Source organism: Phaethon aethereus (assembly GCF_964289735.1).
Source record: "Phaethon aethereus genome assembly, chromosome: 5".
NCBI lineage: Eukaryota > Metazoa > Chordata > Aves > Phaethontiformes > Phaethontidae > Phaethon > Phaethon aethereus.
Window position 1 is genome coordinate 39,450,178 of NC_138579.1, and position 15,305 is coordinate 39,465,482.

A 15,305-nucleotide genomic window follows, 5' to 3' on the forward strand; every position below is an offset into this window, starting at 1 on the left:
CCTCTCTCAGTAAATACTTAGCCTGGCAATAGCTAAAGTTTGGATGTTGCATCTTTTTCCCCTCTGGCGCTTTCTGGCTATGAGGCTGTTAACCAGATAGTTATTGTCTGTGTCTTCTTATGTGGTGCATTGCTTTTCCCTGTATTGCTTGTGAGGAGGCTGAAAAAGCCTTGCTGTCTCAGCAGCGCACTTGAAGTCCAGATGAGGGCTATACACCAAGTACCTGGCAGACTGCCTTTTTGTTTTCCTGTAAGCAAGTGCTCAGCTCTGCTGGAGACACTTGTGGATTCCTCTTTGTGTAGGAGTGTTCATCTCTGGGTTTCTTGCCTGAATGCCCTTCCACAGGCAGAGAGCAAATACAAAGTGAGATGTGTGGCCCAGGACAATAATATACCTGGACTTAGACTGGTGTGTTTTAAAGGGATAGAGAGGGGGAGACTGGGACATGTTGTGACCTGGATGGATCTGGGAAATAATGCTGGTAATAGTTCATCTGTGTCTGTCATCTGTCATTTTCCATTTTATTTTACTCCTGGCACTTGATTGTCAGAGTAGACTTTTATATTGCGTTCTCTTCGTGACTAAGGCTGCTCAGCACTGCTGCAAAATCCTTCTAATCCTTTTTGCCATCCGTCTCTTGCAATGAAAACTCAATTGACAAAGTGAATCCTTGAATTTCAGCGAGCAAGTGTGGATTTAGGTTTGCAAGAATGAAGAACCGGAAAATATGGCAAGACCTTGTTGGGACTGAGGCACACTTACAATAGGTGAATTAACTATGTGCTATATCTTGACAGCTGTTGAGGGACTTCGCTAGTACCAGGGGTCTTATCTCCTCGCACAAGACACTCACAACTGAGTGTTACCCACCAACAGGTGCTCAAATAGAAAAAGACCTTATTGATCTGTTTTTTAAGAGATAATGAGGATGCATTAAGATTGTCCCTCTTGACTTCTGTATCCCATATTATGACTTTGCTGTGTGGCAGACCAGTATGTGAGGTAGCTCTGCTGAAGTAGAAGCTTTCTCAGCTGGTGTGCCTATATTCTGCAAGATATTAGAAAGCCTTGCTGCGCTGTGCCTGGCCTCACATTTGTTGAAGAAGGGTGTGTTCTTGGGTGCTCTGATCTGAACCAACTGTGATGGTTGCAGTTCTGGGCAGTGCTTTCAGAAATTCAAGATGGCATCAGCATAGCGGTTGAGATTCACTGTGCTAACCATACTAACTGCTGCCAAATGCCTCGCAGCTCCAGAGCGTTACTGTAATCTGCTAGTGACAAAACTGGTCTTTCAGTGTTGCAGCTCTGACTGGGCTGTGGATAAACCAGGCTTGTGTTAGGGCTAAGCAAAACTCCTACAGGAGTGTTCTCATCCTCCTCATTTGGGTGGCCTGTCATGAAAAGTGCTCTGAGCTTGACTGTCCTGGCCAGAGCACTGGCAGCACCAGTTCTTCAGAAAGCCAAATCTGGACTGGGGATGGTGGGGCTGGAACATGGGAAGGAGAACAGGCATTTTCCCTCTTATCTTGGAAGGACTGACCTATTACTTTTGCTTTTAAATATGAATGAACTCATTCTCCATACCTCAGATACCGGCCATATGGTATTGCTGGTACAAGTAGCAGATGTTCCTCTCTTGCTGTGTTTTGCTTTGTTACACAAATTCTCTGTTTTCTTTCTACTCTGTCTGCAATGGACTGTAATAGTGTTTAGCTCCAGTGTATGTGAATTTCTAAGTGTGCATTTGCAAATATGATGGGGGCTGCATAAAATGTTGCTTGGGTTGTGGATCTGGTGGGTGTTTGGGTGTACAGGTGGTGACTGAAGCCTGTGTTCTGGGTCAATATGCTCAGCTGAATAGTTTACTCCTTCTGTTTTGCTGTTACTTACAGCCTCTGCACTTTGTTTTTCAACATAAAACAGAATGTTCCACCCCACCTTCTTTGTGGTAGTTTGGTTTTGCTAATGAATGCAATTTCTTTGCAAATCTGCATCACTTTATATCCCAGAGCAGTGTTGTTTTAGTGAGAGAATGGGGATATTTTTGCACATAAGTGGTTGTTTTCTATATTCTCCCTGCCAGTATAATTGTTTGTCCTCTTGTGTACCCATGAGCTGCTGTTCCACTTTAGTAAGGCAGTGTAGGCATATAGTGGTGGACTGCAGCAGACAAACATCTGTGAGCGCCAGATAGATGGGGGCATTCCCCAGTCTGGGTGCAGGAATTAAAGGTTTGCACCCACAAAGGTTTGTTCTGTATTGTGTCTTTGTGTGGTGTTTAAAGCACTTGACACACCACTAAGAAAAACTTCGGTCCTCACTGGTGAGAGTGACTCAGCTCTTCATAAATCACATTTCATGTATTCTTAGGAATCCTCAGGTGGGAAGGGGTACATTGCTTCGCCACTGGAGATCTATTGCCATAAGACAGCGTTAAAGGCATGAACCGAGTGTTGCTGTCGGCTTCTTGTCTTGGTGTAAATAGACAGCTCTTTTCCCTTTCCCTGTAAAACTAGCCATGGTCAACATTTCTGGTTTTCCCCTGTCCAAGGATCCTGCCTGCTAGTCTTCTGTGTAAAGATAAGCATGTGTCAGTATTGATGTATTTACGAAGAAGGGTGTCAAGCAAAGAAGAATGTGGTGGTAGATTTTTTTTTTACAGATTTCTGGAATGGGGTGAGGATTTGCTGTTAGTATCAAGGAAGCTGCCATGGTTTAACAAGAAAAAACTTTTCCATAGTTCAGTGAGGTATACGGTGATGGGATTGCTTAAGGTGAAACAAATATTAGTTTTGTCTTTCCTTTTTGAGAGAATGCAGATACCAGTTTTCTCCTGTGGAACAGTTCAAAGTGTGTACGTATGCTCACTGGTTAGTGCAATACTGAGAAGAGACACTAGCACAGGTCCTGTGACCAGTCTGTTGATGTGTAGTATCTTGCTTTACTTCAGAAGGCTTATGGCAGTGGCATGGGTCGATAACCCTTTGAGGAAAGCCTGAGCCTGGACAGGAGGGGTTCCTTCTGTCTTTCTGGTGAAGGAAGCAGAGGTGGGGAGGTGATTATCTCAGGGCCCAAGGGGTTTGCCTCAGACCATGCACTAAAGAAAGTTGTGGTACGGAACCGCCCTTCCTGTCTGTGCTCAGAAACCACTAGCCCTTTCTGGAAGCCTTGTGTCTGGGTGCTCTTGGGCTGGCTGTTTTCTGTTTGGGCTAGAAGTCAGCCGTGATGGTGTGTTTGTACAGTGCTGCTTAGCATGTGAGGGCTTGTAGTTGCTACATTCAGTGAGACAAGTTGGTCTTGCAGGCAGCTATAACTGCCAAATACGCTAACTTGCAGGTAGTTCCAAACTTAGTGTGGCCCCTTGGCAGAGCCAGTCAATGGGCCACGCTGTTTTCAGCATGTGCTTGTGTAGGAGACTGAAACCTAGAGGACTGTTTGATGGAGGAAAGGTGTGTTTGAGGATGTTGGGATTAATGGTAAAGTTATTCAGTTATGATAGATTGCTCTAAAATTTTAATGCTGATCTTAGTAAAAGACAAAACCACAGGAGGAAACCTGCTGATAGCTGTGTTTGGGAGCAGGCTCAGGTTCCCTGAGAATCCCCCTGGGACCAGTTACAAGGAGGCAGTGATTCCATCTTTGTCCTTAATCAGAAGAGGAACAGCTGCGCTGGGGATGGCAAAATGCAAGGAAAGGCCAGATAAATGCTAAGACATCAAGAACAGACAGAGATCTCTTCTTAATGTTCTTGTTTTTATTACAACAGTTACCACAGTTTTTTCGAGGTGCTGCCAGAATGTACTCCCTTTGAACAAAAAAAAAAAAAGGGAGGTGGGGATTGAGGGGGGAAAGCTTAAACAGATGCACAATGTCAGTGTTCAGGATGACTGGAGATGTTATGTAGTGAACCTGTCATCTGCTCTCAGTAGCTTACTCCCCACTGCCATTGCAGCACCCCATTGTCCATGCTGCTGGCGTGCTTTGGCTTAGTATCAAGCCTTGAAAGATACATTCAGCAGCTCTTGATCTCAGCCAAGGAGGGGGTGTGGGCTTGTGCATAGCTTCTGTCTCTTAAGCAAGCATGACTAAACTGGGGAACAGTTTAAAAAAAAAAAAAACCTCCCCAAAAAACCCCAAAACCCACCCTATCCCCTCAAAACCAAACCAAAACCCCCACCACAAAACCTGAGTGCTTTCTGAAAGTGTGTCTGGCATGGGAGAGGAGCCAGTTTGCTCCTTTTTCCCTGGAGCAGGAGATTCCTGTGTTCCCAGTTGTGGCTGTTTAGGGAAGCCTGATGCAGGTATCTGTAGGGTGGTGATAACCCCTTGCATGAAGGAACTTAGCCTCTGACACCAGCACACATCTCATCTCTGCGCTGAGCTCCAAAAGTGAGAGTACAGCTCAGCCCTTGTCGGGGGGGTGGTGTGCCTGTACAGGGCTCACTAGGTTGCTAATCCTGCAGGGGCACAGGACCTTTGCAAAATGCACAAAGTAACTGCCCTCAAAACCTTACAAACTCATTCCTATAAGCCCAGGGGTGATATTTTTTTTTTTTCTTTCCCCAGTCATGGGAAATCCTGGAGATGTTGTTAATGAGTTCAGCTGAGGAAATAGCACAACGAACTGTGGGAGAGAGAAGGCTCACTCTTGCATGTGAAGTGTGAACTGGAGTGTGTGCAGAGGGGGTAAGGAGATGTGGTAGTAATCTTAAGAAGGAACGAAAGAGAAATGAAAGTAGACATGAGGCTATGTTAAGACTTGAAGAGGAGGAGAAAGAGCTGGCAACTGGAAAGGGAGAGACATTGGCAAGGAAAGTCTTAGTGTTTACTCCTTTCATAAATTGGTTTTATAAATTAATATCAAGCTCATGTCAGTGACTGTAGCTGCAAAAATAAAAAGGGAGTTAAATATTTACTGATAAGAACTTGAGGAAAGCCTGTTTCCAAGCAGTCTTACTCTTTTATTCTTGCTTCTGAGCCAAATTATTGGCATGTTCTGGGACAGAAATAGCTCATGTATCTGAGTGACCTTTTAATTTCCTTTTCAATCTTCTGAATCCACTGTAATGAACAAAGAAAGCATTAAGAACAGGCGTGGTGCAGATTTTATTGCATGTTTGCAGTAGACCAAATAGCTCTGGATTTCTCTGGGTGTTCTATAGCAAGAATCTGCTGTGAGAGTAAGATCACAGGGAACCAGTCGTGGTTCAGATTAAAGAGATGGTTTCTCTCCATGTGATGGTAGCTCATGGTATCTTGTAGCAGTGGTCTTTTCTGTTCTGTGTTTATACAGCACCTAACACAGTGTGGTGTGATTCCTAGGCTCTGATTTCTGCCTCCCTTTGCCCTGCAAATGCTAATGAGGCAAGAAGTGCTTCTGAAAGGCGCTTTTTTTTTTTTTTTTTGCCGAGTCACATACCTGTCCGAAGCAAAAGTTTATCCTTTGGCATGTGCCCCAGGCTTCCTGCCTGCATTTCTTTCCTTGCAGTGACTTCCCTAGTCAGCCACAACAACTAGCTGTAATATATAAAAAAGAATGTTTAAAAAGCATGTGCTAAAGAGAAGGGGATAAGAAATGTCATTTCATCCAAAAGGCTTTCATTGGGTGAGGGCATGAGGGAGGTGCATGCAGCAGAGGAAGAAGCAGCATGAGGTCAGTGGGCTTTTTATTGCTTAGCATGAAAAGATCCCACAACTAAAATCTGATCTAACATTTTCTTCCTGTGTGTCTGACAAGAAAAGTTTTCCATGTAAGGCACAGGAGAGCCTGCTGTAAGGAAGCATGTGACTGTCGTTTATTCCAGAAAATGTGCCTCAACATTCAAACATAAGAAAACAGACCAGATAGACCTGTGGTGGCTGCAGCCTTTATTGCCCACGCTTATGCTATTTAAAGACTAGTCTTCTCCAACTTGATTCTAGTGAAATAACAGGCTTGCCTAAAGTCTACTGTCTACTGGTAGGTGAGGAGAATAACCCAAGTGTTGCTAGGGTTAGGCCTGACATTTCTCAAGACAACATAATTGTATCAACCAGGAGATGGTAAGGCAAAACCCTTCCAGAAAGCTTCTAGAGCCCTGGTAAATGATTTCTAACGCAAGTCACCCATACAAAGCAGCCCGCAGTGCAGGTGTGGTTTTAAAAAGAAGCTTTGATTATGTTAATCACTTCTCTGAAGTTCTTCAAGACTGGTTCATTCCTCTGATACCCTTCCCTCCCCCCCCCCCCCCCTTTTTTCCTGGCATATAATAATGGAAGAAAAACATTTCTGTCTAGGAAATAGGAATTTAAGCATTTCTTGTCTAAAGAAGCAGAGGATTCCTTTTTGCCTCTTGAAATTAAGGTCTTTGCAGACCTTTGGTTAATCTTAATATCTAAAAAATAATTCCAACCCTTAACATTGGCCAATTCCTTGAACCAGACCCTCCAATATTGATCATATTAAGGCAGTAACATGCATATCCCCTGTTTCAGCCTCCTCCTCAGCTTTTTTTTAGACTTCTGCAAAATCTGACTGTCTCATTGTACACTGTGCATCTTTCTTTTGTTGCAATGCCTTTCACGTTACTAGCATAGATCTTAATTCACCAGTCTCAAACTTTTTGCATTTTGTGTGTAGGCCTGGGTCAACACTCGTAGAACTGAACTGGGATCCCTCTGCATATCATCATCTGTTGATGATTGGGTTTGTAGGTGAGCCCTATGGCCCACTGTCAGGAATGCACTTTATGAATTTCTTCATTCTTGTCAGGAGTCTTTCCTGCTTGTTAGGAAGTCTGGTGATCAAGCTTATTTCCCCAGAAAAGAAAGAAAGAAAAAATTTTGGTTTGGGTATCTTGCAATTGCTGACACTGCAGACCATCACCTGCTCTGCGTTTCTCCTTGCAGGTGGAAGTACCCGCAGTGCTTGCAAGGACTAGTTTAGTGTTCCCTTGATAGTGGTGGTGTTGAGGGTGTCCCCGTCAATTCTACAGAGGTTTCCCTCCTGAGAGCCTTTGTGTCTTAAGAAGAGTAACTTTTTATGTCGTGTGATGCAGAGGTCTGAGATTGAAACTTGCTGTTGGTCTAGTGACAAAACCCAACAGCTTTCTTCGGTCAGAAATCAGGATTTCTGAATGGGAATGCTTCTTCAAAGAACTGAAAATCCTGCCCTCTCACATCTGTTTCATAGCAAACATAGCCTAAATATAATTAGCTGCTTCAGATTTGTTTTGTTTGCAGGGAACTAGTGAAGACTATTGATACCTTTGATGTAAATAAAGCGTGGCCTTGCTTGGCAGAGAAGGTGAAACCTAACCTTGGTTAGAAGTAAGTTGCTGGGCTCTGTCCTCACCAGCAGGCTAGTCCTACCTTTGAAACGGGCCGGTAATAGCGTTTCACTGGGACGTCTTTCCATTTGCAGGGGTGGTGTGAAGCAGCCTTTGCAGTGATTCCCAGCAGCTATACTCAAGCGCCTCCGAGAGTGCGACTGTGGGGGGGCTGGAGGGGGAGGTGGAGGCTGCGCAACTGTTGTAAGAGGCCAGGGAAGGGGATGTGGCTGCTTGAGAAAGGGCTTCTCATGGCTATTGTGCTCTGTAGTATGCTGTAAGGAGGGTTGTTTCCTCAAAATGTACCTTATAGCATCCTGTGGAGCGTTAGTGGAGCTATTTATTTTCCACAATGCAGGCTTCTCTTTGTCCTCCCCCCACTTCCCTCTGCATGTGAAACAGTGACTCTGCTTCATGAGGAGAGTAGATCCTGAAGTGCAAAAGGAGACAAAGAAGATAGTTTGTTGTCCAGAGCCAACTGTTCCTTATGTCTGTTAAAAGCCATGTTCAGTTCACTGAGAAAAGCAGTTTTAGGTGAGCTAGAATGTGTATAAAAGCAGGCGGAGGCTTGCCTTTTCACAAAATGAAGCTTGTAAGCGGCCTTTTAAAAGATGCTAATGGAAGCCCAGACAGTGAATGACAGACCCCCAACTCCTCTGGATATTGCTGCTGTTCATGGCATTTACAATATAATCTTTCCCTGAACTTCATAGATGGAGCTACAGATGACACGTGTGGTGTTTTTTTTGTTGGTGATTTGGGTTTTTTTCCCAGCAGTTGTTTCTCTATGTGTTTAGTGAAGAGAAGTGAGGTTAGCTTAAAAAAAAATTTCTGTGTCAGTTCCTATGCAGGGACCCTTTCTGGAAACTCTGCATAATGTATTTTTTTTCTTGTGGGTAAGAATGAGAAGCTTAACCTGTGCATATGAGACAGTTACCAATCTGTTCATGTTTAGACCTTACTGCAAGATTCCGGTTTTCTTATTTGTAAAGCATGCCTTTATTTAAGTGGTTGCTCTGCTTCTTTTAAACTATTGCTCCAATGCTGGTATTTTACTGTTACTTCCTATTGTTTAAGAGATGCCAGAGAATTGTTGAGCAAGTTTCTGGTAGTGGTATCAGACTAATTGCTTCCCCCAAATACACACGTACCATTTGTAGGAACTAACACTTGTCTCTCTATGTGTTTTTTTTATTTAAAATGTTTGGCCTTAAAGGAAGAGGAAATTTGTAACACTGGAAGATGAAGCAAATTAACTTAGACTTTTGCAGCAAAGTCTAAGACTGCGAAGGCAGAAGGAAAACAGCTTTGGTGATGATGACTGCTAACTCTGGAGAGACTAAATTGCATGTCAGATTGACAAAATGGGGGAAACAAATTTAATCTTAAGAGTACAGTAATAAAGGGATTGAGTGCATTTCCTTTGAGAAACTCACTTGAACATAGATTAAACAAACATGAAAATCCTCTGCTGTTGAAAGTAGTTTTAAATCTTCACCATGCAGTTTGTCGGGTTTTGCATATTAATTTCACTATCCTGTAAGCTGTTGTAGCTGATCTCTTTGTGCTGCTGCTTGGAGCACTGTGTTACAGGTAAAAACATGAAGAGGATGTCTTTTAAACTAGCTTGCTTTATACTAATTCTAATAACCCTTATTTAATCAATTCACTCTGAGGCAACCTTGTCTCCAGAGACAGGAAATTGCTTGAGGATTACTGGCTGTGGCACGACCTTCATATTTGCAAAATGTCTGGGCGAAAAAAAAAAAAAATCAGTCTTCCTTTAAAGGCAGTTGAAGCTGGAGTTACTGCGCTTTTCCCATGAGGCTGAGTAGAGGTCACTGGGAATTCTGTGCTAGAATGTTTCTTCTTGACAAATAGTTTGATGACTTGAGTGTACTCGCACAGGATGCTTGGACATGCATGAAAACCCCAAGTAAAGCAGAGAGTGACCTCTTTCCCAAGTGGATGTACTATTCACTTAGCTACTAGTGGCTTGACAGAGTTGTTTCCTACCCTGCTGATAGTGAAGAGTTAAATGTACCTGCTCTAAAATGCCCTTTTTAGGGGGAATGGGGAAGGATCTTCCACTTTTCAGCTCTGTGTGTGCAAGAGAGCATGGTCAAGAGGTGTCTGGGGCAGCATGTGTGGTATCCTTTATGCTCATGTGCCCAGCCTGTTGGCATTTGAATATAAGCATGCTGGAGAAGTGACAAAATGCAGAAGTCCAGTGAAGACTCTATTCCTCTTCTTGCTTGTTTTTCATGGATACTTGCCTGGTAGCTGTCCCATTCAGGGTGTGGAGGACTATGACTAGACCTGGGAGGGAGGCAGCACCCAGAAGTGGTGGGCTTGGCTGAGGGACAGCAGGCAATATGTATTGCTTTCCAGGAGGCAACTGCCCAGGTCACCAGCAGGATGCTTCACCTCTAGCTTCTGGTCCCAGTGGTAACAAGGCATTGCCTGCTGCACATGTATCAGGAGGGAATCTGATCTTTGGGAGGGTTTTCCCTGGAGTTTTGAGGCAGACCGGACAAGTCTAGTTGTTCTTTTGCAGTCTTGGGTGGTCTAGTGAAGGAGCCAAGGTGTGAGGCAGAAGGTTAAATAACCTGTGTCCTCTTAAGTTTTGGGTATATCTCCTCCTGACCTAGTGCTGGCATGTGGGAGATTCTTGCCTGTGTGCGCCAGCACTTTGTAGCCTTTCTCACTGTTGCATGGCACTGTAAGGTTTACTGCCAGAGCAAGTTGCTGACTTGCTGTCCTGCTTTGTACAACTTTTTTCCCTCTTTCAGCTTCAGTTTCATTTGACTTCCTTTAGCTAGACAAGCTTGTGTTGGCTTTGGTTATTGTGGAGTACTCTCACCCAGCTTTCTGGCTTTTAATCTGCATGGAAACCAGGGTGCTTGGAGCCTTAATTTGGGGGGAGGGTTTAGATCTAGAACATATTTATGCATAATAAATTATTTCTGCCACACTTTAATGTGGATTAAAAATAGAGCTGGTTTTCGGAGCAAGAAGCCTGTGCAATTACTTGGCCCAGCATGTTGTACAGGCTGCTCGCTTAAGTCAGAGCTGTGCCAGTGCAAGGACCCAGTTTCCCCAACAAGCTGCTGAAAGTTGCATCAGCATTGTGGAAGGCACAGTTAGCTGTGGCGTGGGTGTGGGAGCAGCAACATGAGAGTGTCTACTCACCAGGAGCAAGGAGAATCCTTCAGCCAAGCTAACAGCACAAGGCTGTAAGTGCTCAGCTGGTGGAGGGACAGGCCTCAACACAAGCTGGCTCTATAAAGGGGCAGTGCTGAGGTACAAGGGGCAGACTAGACTACGGGTCAGTAAAGGCTGAGGAACTGTTGCCACTATATAAAACAAGGTGCTGAGACCTGCTGAATGGTTACTACCAGGCAGCGCCCTTTTGCTGTTTCATGACCCTTTGCTTAATGTTTTCTTTGAGTTTCTCTTTGGTAGTGGCAAGGCAGAGGCCCCTCCTCAGGTAGCTGAGGAATGGCGATCCCTGTGACGCTTGCAGGGTGGGTGCTGTGGGATGAGGGCAGGAGGCTGTGGGTGTGCTCCCCCTCCTGCTGCAGGTCAGAGCATCCTCGGTCCCACCTCTGGGCTGTCCTAGTTCCAGCAAGCAGTGTCCATATAGATTGTTTTAAAATATGTTTTTCACTAATAGCCATGCTTTGTAAAGTCTAAATGTCACTGAGCCAAGTAAGGGAGAAGTTGAAGGTTCAAACTGACCTTCTGTTGAGATGCAACTTAAAGGTTTTATTTATGACAGGTTTTACTCTGCCGACTCTTACTTCTCTACTCTTCTTTCTGGCATGGTTCTCTCCCACTCCAATTTCACGGTGGACATCTTTAATGAAAACCTTTGAATGGTGGTTGTAGGTCTCAGGAAGCTGGTTTGCCACCCTGTTAGAAAGGGACCTGTCCTGGGGATTCTGCTTGGAGTGTTTGGCCTCCACATGGTGCATGTGTGTATGTTCCCTTGTGACATGTAATGAGCAGCGATCCTTCTTGGAGTGCCTCTCTGGCTTGATGCTCCTAGCTTCTGCTGCTCAAATCAGAATATAATTAAAACTGATCCCTTGTTAGAAAATCAAATTAAGCATAGCATGTTGAAGGAAGCCAGTTAGAGGGAAAAGGCTGTGGGGGTCTTCTGCATACTGGTGTGCGCTCTCTGTGAGCTGGTAATTGCGAGAGTGATTTGAAAGGAAGGAAACTGTTAGGACTCCTATTTCCTACCCCCTCTTCTCTCAGCCCTTGAGTATTGACTTTTGAGATTAATTTATGACACCTTGGCTAGACTCTGAAAACCTCGGGTCGAGTATTGGGGTAGATGCCAGGGTGCCTGCTGGCAGTGAGGGTGCCAAGCTGGGGAGCCTGCCCGGGCCACCTTCTGCAGCCGCCCTCGACCGTGGCCTCACAGGAGCGGGTCTGTGTGCAGACTGCTGGTTGTCCTACAGTTTTAGTTGCAAGGGGTTTGAATGGTGATGCAAAATTTTAATTTTTCTTTTTCAGTTTTGCGTTGGCAAGAGTAGTGTGGCTGGGCTCTGTGGAGTGAAATGTGCCCAATGCCACTGTGATCGGCCTCTGCAACAGTAAGGGTTTGTGGCAATACATGTCCATCTGTGACATTAGCACAGTGCATCCTAAATAGGAAAAGCAATAGGAAACATCCTTGCTGCTACTAAAAAAGAAAGTAAAGGGAAATAGTGAGCTAATAGATACAAAACTGAGCCATGGTGCTGAGACCTTTTGAAGGCCTGCTTTTTCTTTTTTTTGCCCTTTGTTGAGATCTATTGAAGCTGTTCTCTGCTATGTTAGCATATCAAATGCAGTCTTAAACTCGGAACCAGAATTTGAAACCATGCTTTTTAATTTTCTCAGTTTGTTCATTGATACCAGGTTGTTGGAAGATGAAGTTTTCAGAGGACTTAAGGGGCAGTCTTATTTCTCAAAGGTTTTTTTTATGTGTGTATGTTTGTATTTTTTTTTTATGTGTGTATCTTTGAAAAGACCTTTGTGCTAACAGACATCCGAACATCAAGGCTTTGTTAGCCTGGAAGATTCCAATATTACGTGTCTGTTGCAGAGAACTTTCTATATAAACTGTGATACAGATAATAAGCACTGCACAGCAATTGTCATCATCCCTTGCAAGTGGGTGAGTAGATGTTTTCGTATCTGGGATAGCAGCTTCTAAACTTGAGTTGTGTCTCACAGCTGTACTCGTAGGAATAAATGTAAGAGTGCCTCCATCTTCTAGTATAGTTCCTTATTTAAATATCAGACTGGTTCACTGAAATTTATATATAGAGGGCTTTGATAGGAAAAAGATTTCCCAAATGGATGTCATCTTCAAATAACTGTGCTGCCTGGTGATACCGCAGCAGCGTATATAGCAGACTGATGTTTTTAGCCACATCAGTTGAAAATGAAAGCACAACAAATGGTAAGGATGGGGAGAAGCACGTTCTAGTAGTGAGGGATTATAAAATAAACCTTTAATGTACATGGGCCTTGCGGTGCATTCCCTGAAACAGATTAACACAGTTGCATAAATGAGAAAAGCATCCTGGATATACAACTGACCTTACTGATACAGTGCTGATTCAAGAACTCTGTTCTTACTGAAAATAACATTTCAAGCTTGTATGTGGTTTCAAGAGGTTCTGCCTTTGCATGGCTTTTCTTTATTCTCCTTCCCTGAAGCCATTTCAGTTTACTGTGAGTTTTCTTTTTTAGGATTTATTATTTTTGGAAAGCGTTCTGGAACATTTTGTGCATATGGTCCTCTGTAAATGTGCTGTTGTACTGATTAAAGCTGAAAGTATGAAACCTAGCCTTTCTGTTGCAGTGCGGCAGGGGGAAAAATGCTGAAACAATAGTTACCAAAGGGAATGCTTTTCCAAATAAAGACATACTTAAAAAAAACAAACAAAAAACCCCAAAAAACTGGGAAAGATTGTGAGATGTATTCTCCACTATCCTCCAGTCTCTACTTTCTCCCATACATTGCATAGATGCCAGTATGTTTTAAACAAACAAACAAAAAAAAGACGACAATTCCTTAAAACAGATCCAGCACTTCTTTTTTTAGTAACTGGTTTCTCTTCATTCAGTGGTGACGTGACCTCATTGCTATAAGCATTTTTGTAATGGTGCAGAAGTGTTGGAGTTGTGTGCTGTCTACCCTGCCCCTCCATGGCTCTGCTTTTCTTTCCTCCTGGTGCCGGAAGCTCACAGCCTGCCCGTAACTAGCTTCTCCTGCCTTGTGTGGAAGGACAATCAGATTTTAATCTCTTATCTTCCTCCTCCCAAGTAAAACAGAAAAAGTTTCCAGTGAAATTCTGTGTCTTTCAAGGAAACTTCTTAAAATTTGGGGAGCTAATAGTATCTAGGGCTTTATCTCAGACTTAGCAAGGCAGGGAAAATTGGATGGTTGGTTGGGTTTTTTTCAGTCATAAAATTCAAATCTTCTGTGACTGTCAGACCTGGCGTGACAACCACAGTACTTGGAAATGGGGAAGGATCTTCACAAGGCAGAGACTATTTCTAACAATATGTCTGTGACTCTGTTTCTAAAAGTATGAGAGTGATATTTGCAAGAATAAAAAACGGGTCCTAGAGCAAGGGCTGTTGTGTTGTCCTCTCTACTGTGCCACTGGACAGGAAAGCGAGTCAGAAAACATTTTATGGCTTAAAGGCTGTGATGTGAAACAGTATTACTGGATGTTGATATACCCAAGCATCTTTGCTAACAGTTCGCCCAGTGCAGTTGGGTGTCTGACCCAGTTGGTCCTGAAGTGAAGTACTTTTTTTTTTTTTTTTTGAGGCCTACTCTGTCTTCTTGGGAAGGTGGTATTCACTTATTCAGTGCTGCAGTGCACAGATTTATTTAGTAGACCAGTGTGCATGGTTGGTTGGATTTTTAATATACCATGCAAAAGGATGGCAGTTTAGACTGTAGGAGATGCAAATCTGTGAACTATGACTGATAATGATGTAGCAATGGACTTTGAAAGTGTGAAGTGAAAATATGCTTGCTCTGGTTTTCCTTGAGGGATCCAGGAGGCCCTCACTTGGCAGACTTACACCCAATGAATTCATCTTCCATACAAAATATCTTCAAAACCCCCCAGTATGTCTTGTGGTTCCCAAAGAGATACTGCATAGAAAATTGTTGGGGGTCAGGGGTTGGGATCTGAGGTGTTGTCTTCTTTCTGGTGCTTCTTGGATGTGCACAAGTGTTTCTTAAAGAGTCTCTAGGCCTCTTTTCTCATTCATTTTCATTGGCTGGATAATTAGGAACAGAAGAAGCTGGCAGGCAAGGTGTCCTGAGCAGCAACAGTGTGTTGGGGTCCTTGTTATGCTTAAAAATTGCCACATGCATCACGCTGGGCTGAGAAATGGTAAACCATTTGGGGTTAATCTACAACTGACTTTGGAGTTTCCATCATGCAGTGGACAGTGAAGGGTACTGAATACCTCCCCTTTTCCCCCTTGGCAACCTTGCATCTCTTCTTTGTACACCTTGAAAATCTGTTCCTTCCTTGTTGCTTACCTCTATGGGGACTGTTGCAGTTGCAGCTTATTTGGTCCACTCAGGAACATCTCTGAGCCTGCTGTGCATTTCTCTTTGGGCTACAGCAGGGAAGAAGTTCATATACAAAGGCGTGCACCCAGCTGCTAGCATGGAAGGGAAATAGATGGAGGAAGGGAGTGGTCCCTGCTTTTGGCCCATGGAAGAATATTCTTGACTAACCTCAGGATGACTTCTTGAGGAACATCAAGTGAGATAAGAAGGCAAGCAAGGGAGGGGTGAAAAAGCATGATCTAGATGCAAACAGGACTTTAGACTGTGATTGGAAGAATAGAGAGGAGGTGGCTGGGGAATAAGCTATGCAAATTGGTGAATCTTGCAGGTTTATTCACTTGGAGTGGGAATGTTGGTGTGACTTCCCCAGTTGTAAGGGATTGGTTATCCAGTAG